At 37.0% G+C, this 7,065-nt stretch overlaps 1 non-coding gene across 1 annotated transcript; it reads right to left on the reverse strand.

Moving 5' to 3' along the window:
• Positions 1-216: 216 nt before the first annotated feature.
• Positions 217-323, reverse strand: LOC130045858 (U6 spliceosomal RNA). Its single transcript, XR_008795627.1, has one exon. It is a non-coding gene; the product is annotated as a U6 spliceosomal RNA (small nuclear RNA).
• Between the last annotated feature and the right edge of the window lie 6,742 nt (positions 324-7,065).

The raw sequence follows: 7,065 nt of genomic DNA on the forward strand, positions 1-7,065 counted from the left end.
CATCTGTTCCCGAATTGTGAATCTCTTTTCCATTTTCTGCTCTTTTCTGGAGAGTCTCTGTACGTCATCTTTGAACTCACTGATGCTGTCCTCAGCAGTTGCTACTCTGATGCTGAGGTCTTCTGGTAAGATTTTCAATTTGCCTACCAGGTTTTTCAAGTCTGGCATTTCCGTTTGTCATTTTGTTTCCATTTTCCTCATTTCTACCTTCAAATCAAAAATATGGAATGCTTCATGAATTTGCATGTCATCCTTGCGCAGGGGCCAGGCTAATCTTCTCTGCATCATTCTAATTTTAGTATATGTGCTGCTGAAGCGAGCATAGTGTGATTATCTCCCCCCCCCCGTTCTATTGGGTAATTTGAATAGTTATTTTTTATGTAATTTTTTAAACTTTGTGCTATAATTAATCTTTGATTCCAACCTCTTCCTATCCCCCAATTATGCCTTTATTGCATTTTATGATGCCATTTATGTTGTCGTTGATCTGTTCACCTGCTTCACTTATTTTCTCTTTATTTTTCATTTTTGATCTTCACTGCACATAATTGTTTAGATAGTTATAATAGTTTTATGGTGTGCAGTATTGAGGTGCAACATTTATGTATTATGGTAGCACATCATCAACAAAATGTCCATAACCCTCCCCTAGTGTCCTGCCAAGGTTACTCTGATATTCCTCCCTCTTCCACTCCTCTCCCACTACAGCTAGGTAACTGGTTTTATATCCAACAAAAATTACTTTGTCATTGTTCAGTACTTTCTATTCTCTTGCTTTGTCTTTCCATGTTCAATAGAGGAGCGGGATCTTCTGACATTTGTCCATCTCCCTCTGACTTATTTGACTTAACATGATAACATCCAGCTCAAACTATGATGCTGCAAAGTGCAGAACTCTATCTTCTCTTTTTTTGTTGGACATTTTATCATTTCTGTATCCTGACTAAGAACAGTGATGAACATAGTTGTGCAGATATCTTTTCTAATTATAATTTTGGTGTTCTTTGGGTCCTGTCCTGTCTTGTCCTGTCCTCCCGTTCTTTATTGATTTGCTCGAGTGGGCACTAATAACATCTCACAACAAATTGTGAGGCTTGTTGTTACTGTTTATGGCATACCAAATACGTTATGGATAGCCTGCCACGCTTTGCCGTGAGGGCAAGATATTCTCCGTAGCTTGCCAGGCTCTCTGAGAGGGGTGGAGAAATCAAACCCAGTCAAACGAGTGCAAGGCAAGCACCCCACCCGCTGTGTTATCACTCCAGCCCTTTGTGAGTTCTTTGGGTAGATGTCAACAAATGGAATTGCGTGGTTGTACAGGAGTTCTAGTCTAAGTTTTTGAGAAATCTCCACAATTCCTTCTGCAGAGGCTACACAAGATGGAATTCCCACTAACGATGAATGAAGGTTTTCATTTTTCCCTGTTGCAGCCTCATCAATACTGGTTATTTCCAGTCTTTTTAATATATGACATTCTCACTGATGTGAGATATCTCATTTTTGTTTTGATTTGAATTTCCTTGCTAAGAAGATATGATAAAACTTTTTCATATGTCTACTAGTCATCCATTTCTTTTTTTTAAGAAAGTGTCAAATCATTTTCTCTTCCCATTTTAATGGGGTTATAGATTTTTATTGCTGAGTGTTGTGAGTGGTTTATATATCTTGATATAGACTTTTATCTGATGTATTATGGCATTGCACTATCTTTAGGTATTTATCTTGTCTTCTGGAGTGTTATCCTTACTTTTAAGTCTGTAGTGATTTTTTTCTTTTTTTCATATATATATTTATTAAATCAGAACATCCTTCTTTTTTTGTAGATTTTACTTTTTATTATATTTATTTTCCCTATAAGTCCTTCAATGTGTTTTGAATATCATTATTATATTTTTTAATTAACATTATCATTGCTAATACTTTCACTATTTTTCTAACAGGTTTGTGCTGACTTTTGTTGTGTTCCTTTAGCAAATTTTGTTTCGGTAAGTAGTGATAAAATCGACTTTTAGCTGTCCTAGTTCTTACACTTGGCTCTAAGTTTTTTAGACAAAGGCAAAGTAGTCTTTACTCAAGCATATTAGATTCCTACTCTAAATTTTAACCCCTCTACAATCTTTAAATAATGCCCCAGGCGTTCAAAAAATCCTCAATATTTACCAGAACTTGAATATATTGCAAATGATTCTTAACTACTGAAATTGTCCAACACAGATAGTTCTCACACAAATAATAATTTTTTTTAGTTTCCCTGATACTAATTCTATACATGGAATTTAAAATTTAGCCACCTTTTTATAAGGACACAATAATGAATATTTAACACTCCCCACTGGAATATTTTGTGCCAGCTGTCATAAATTCACATTCTTTAATTTTGAACTTAGTAAGATTAACATTTTACCTATTTTTTTCATGCTGGGTGGCATAAATGACTTTATGTAGAAAATTAGAACAACCATTAGCTCACTTTGACCATCTTTCTCCCAAAGATGAGAATTTTCTAGTTCTTTTTGTTTAATGCCTGCAATGATTTATTCAATTTAGTGTAATTCTGTTTTGCTATGGAGACTTAGAGAGGCACTAATTACACTCTCTCATGGCTAGAAGCATTTTATAAATACAATGCATTTATATATTAAGGTTACCTATTTGTCAGACCATTTTGAATGCTAATACAGGATCTAAACAATCAGTAAAAGTGTGAATTCCACAGGAAAATAGTACAGGAAGTAAATCATTTGCCTTGTATGTAGCTGTTGTGGGTGAAACCCTGATTTGCATCTGTGGCATTATATATGGTAGGTATCCCAAGCCCTGCTAGGAATCATTACTGAGCAGAGATCTAGATGCAGCCCCCAAATCATAAACGAATAAACAAAATTAAAATAAATATTAAAGAGTGGATTTCTTTTTCACTTTGCACTCTATAGTGCCATCAAATAGTGTTTTTTTCTTTTTTTTTTTTTTAGCACAACAAGCAATTTGGAGTTAGAGGGATAGTACAGTGTGTAGGCTCAATGTGGTCAACCCACGTTCATTGAGACTTTTTTGTTTGGGGCCACACCTGGCAATATTCAGGGATTACTCCTGACTCTGCGCTCAGGATTTACTTCTGGAAGTATTCAGGGGACCTCGTGGAATGCCGAGGATCCAACCTGGGTCTGCTGTGTGAAGGCAAGTGCCCTACTGGCGGTACTATATGGCTGGCCCCAATCCCCTGAGCCTTTCCAGGAGTGATACCAGAACACAGAGCAGGAGGAAGCACTGAGCACTTCCAGATGTGACCATACCAGCTCCCCCACCCCTGCATAAAAACCCTCAAGTATTCAAATTCTCTAATTCCCCCCTTATACTTCAGATAATCAAACTGCTAAATAAAATTGGTGAGTTTTTCAATGATAAACAATTAGTTTATATCAGGATTCAGAATATTGGGAGAAAACATTTACCTTAACATTTCTTTAGCAATCAAGTCGTCATTTTACCAAATAGCTTCAAATTTTCAGACCTTTTTCTGCATAAAAATTACTAAATGATTAAAATGTGAAAGTATTTTCCTTTAAATGTAATCACTAGGGGATATACATCAAGTACTAATTATCCTTAGAGTGACAGATATTTAAAATGAACATAGCTATTTTAAATGGTGTTTCTCAGTATTCTCCTTGAGAGGACAGACTCATTTCTTTGTTTGACTTTGACCATCGGTACATTGATTTTTTCTCTCTTATTTGGGACTCATTAAAATTAACATATCAGTACACATTTATATTTTAAAGACTTGTTTTTCCCAAGGAGTGGGGTAAAATGAACTTACTTTTCTCAAAAGTGATTTTTAAATATCTCCCTATATTTGAAATTGAGCCAACTTTCTCCATCAAACAAAAACGAAAAGATTTATACATCCAACTATTAATTAGAAATAAAAGGTGTCTCTTTGAATATTTCAATGGCAGTCATGAAAAAATGTATTTCAAGGAAGAATTAAATAATTTAAAGGACTGGTACACGTGATTTGCATATAAAAACCCTAGTTCAATCCCTAGACCTGCCTGTTCCCCTGAGCACCATCAGGAGCAAACTTTGAGTAGTGAATATGGAGTAACCCCTGAATATTGCCAGGGATGGCCCAAAAACATTTTTAAAGAGAAGAAAATATTCTATTATTCTAAGAAGTATTGAAAATTAGGTTTTGACTTTGTATTTTTATGGCTATGTATATAATTACCTGGCCTGTGTTTGTGTTTTTAAAAGTGTCAGAAAAAGTTGTGTTATATCAAAGAAGATCTTATGTCTTGACTTCTGTTTCCCAGAAGTAGAAACCTAGGTAACTGCCTCCATCCACACAAATTATTTTCTAGGAAAATGCCCTCAAAGAATTCTACTAAATGAATGAAATAGCAGAAAAGAACGGGAGGAACTGTCCAATGTAGCAATTTCTAGAAATATTCTGTAAAGGACATCCCATGGGAGAAAATTCATTTTAGGTTTTGTCCAATTTTTTGTGCATGTAGGCAAGGAACTGGACTTTGAAATTCCTGCACCCGTTTTTGGCTAAGTGCTTTCACAGACAGATGGAAACTTCCAAGCACTTGAGAGTATTTGAATTTTCCAGCCAAGTGCTGAAATAACCCATGGGCCATCCTCCAAAGTGAGTCACAGGTGCACTGTTAGAAACAAATCACACAGAAGTTAAGACAGGCATACAAATCCTGCACAAAGGACTCAGGAGTTCTTGGCAAAGAGACACTATCCACTATATCATATTGTGTTCATTTGTTTATCAATAACAGATTGTATTTTTATTTTGATATCTTGTTGTCAACATCTTTGGGCATCTTTATTTTATTTTGAAATTCCTCCATATGTAGTATGCGTTTTGAAAATCAGAATAAAGATTTAGCCTTGATTGTTAAAATTTGGAATATGAGAAGCTGCTTATATAAAAGAATTTTGTAACATTTCAAGCAGTCAAAGGTGTCTCAAAAATTAGTTCATGGCACATTCTATGTTTCCTTGATAAAACAACATGATTAAATATATATATGTAAATATATATTATATTGATGAATTATTTGATTGTTTTATTAATATTAAAATACATATAAAGTAGCTATTTTAGAAGTGAACAAAAACAGTTACTGATTGCATTTGTGGTATAACACAAATAGTTGTTGTATGGTGACACATTTATATATAGCGATAACACAGCGGGTAGGGTGTTTGCCTTGCACACGGCCAACCTGGATGACCAGAGTTTGATTCCTCCATCCCTCTCGGAGAGCCCAGCAAGCTACCAAGAGTATCTCGTATTCGATATAACAAACACAGTAAGAAGTGTGACAACGGAGAAGTTACTGGGCCCACTCGAGCAAAATTCATAAACAATGGGAGGACAGTGACAGTGACAGAAATATTTTATCCTGTCTAAATAAAGCTTCTGATAGCTAAATCCTTCTTTTGGTTGTTTAATTAAAAATATTGAGTTTGTGAGTAACTTTCATTCAGTATTAGACTTACATTATTTTCATTAATTGTCCTTTGAAAATCAAACCTGAGGAATCTAAGAAAAACAAATTCAAGTTTTTCCAATCATTAAGTACATCCTTAGTATAAGTTCCTTCCCTAATTCAGGAAGAAAAGGGTCTGCTTCTATAGTTTTGTCATAATTCCAGGAAATTATTAAAGTCATATTTAACAAATATTAAGTTTATATTTAAATGTGAATTAAAAAATGATTATTCTTTTTGATAGGCTTTCAGAAAATATGCAAATATTATAGCCTCTTTATTCCCTTACAAGTTCTGTACTAGTTTTAATTTTAATATTTTTAATTTTTTTAAATTGAATAATTTTTTACTGTTTTTGGCACATCAAATAGGTCACAATTAGCTTGCCAGGCTCTGCCTTGTGGGTGGGTGGGATACCCTCGGTAACTTGCCAGGCTCTCTGAGAGAGATGGAGTTTTTCAGGGTGGCCACTAATCCCTTTTACAGGTGTTGCCATGGTTCACACCATATTTGAACTCCATCAAATATGGTGCGGTAATTATGGAAAATGGCTATTAAGTTTCCTATGATGAAGTGGCTGCACAGTTCGAAAGCAGCCTAGAGCATGAAGGCGGCTGAGTAGTTGAGGTAGTGGAGGTCAGCTGATGAGGTATTTATCTGGCACTGGCAGGGTTGGCCTTCTAGTTGTGATCCCTAGGTCGCTGGAGATTGGGGAAAGCAGGCAGAAGATCTCTATTTCTGGGTCCCGTTGGGCCTGGACCCTATGGAAACAGGATGAGAACGCTATTAGGGTATCCCAAATAGGAATCAAAAGAGCTATGCCTGGAATATCACATTTCACTCAAGTGAGAGACAGAATTCGGAATTGTGACCCCCATCACTGGTCAAGAGTCAGGGACATCGTCTCATTTGCCAAGGAGTCAAAAATCAGGTGGTTCAGACATGTAATGTGATTTAGAGACGACCACTGGACTAGAGCTGTTACCAGCTAGATTCCACGGGACATCAAAAGGACGCATGGTGCTACCAGTAGCCTGCCACCCAGATAGCAGCCTGAGGGAATTCTCCAGAGTTTTGGCACATGTGCCCACCCAGAGCCCGCCTTTCGTCCACACAGGTGGGCCTTCTGTGTGCCCCCCAGTCCCATCCAGCCCTGCATTCCTGCTTGCCTGTCAACCAGAGAGCAGCCTGAGGGCTCTCCCCAGGGTTCCAACACCGATGCTCACCCAGTCCCCACCTTTCCTCTGCACAGACTCATGGACTAAAATCAAGACTGGCGGGGGTGTTGCCTCCACATAGGGGGTGTGGCCTCCTCAAATACGGGCTTGGCCTCCTCTATGGTGGACGAACACTCTGACAGCCACAGTTATATTTCCCACTCCCAGCCCTCTAGGCTCACATCCCAACCTGTATCACTTAATTTATTGAAAAAAATCCTGGTGGCCTCAAACACAATATGGCAATAATCCACCAGCCTACTTCAATTCCAAAAAAAGACCAGTACCAAAGAAGCTGTTCAAGCACAATATAAAAGAACACCTCCTCAAATGCT

Source organism: Sorex fumeus, unplaced genomic scaffold (genome assembly GCF_029834395.1).
Source record: "Sorex fumeus unplaced genomic scaffold, SorFum_2.1 ptg000129l, whole genome shotgun sequence".
Lineage (NCBI taxonomy): Eukaryota > Metazoa > Chordata > Mammalia > Eulipotyphla > Soricidae > Sorex > Sorex fumeus.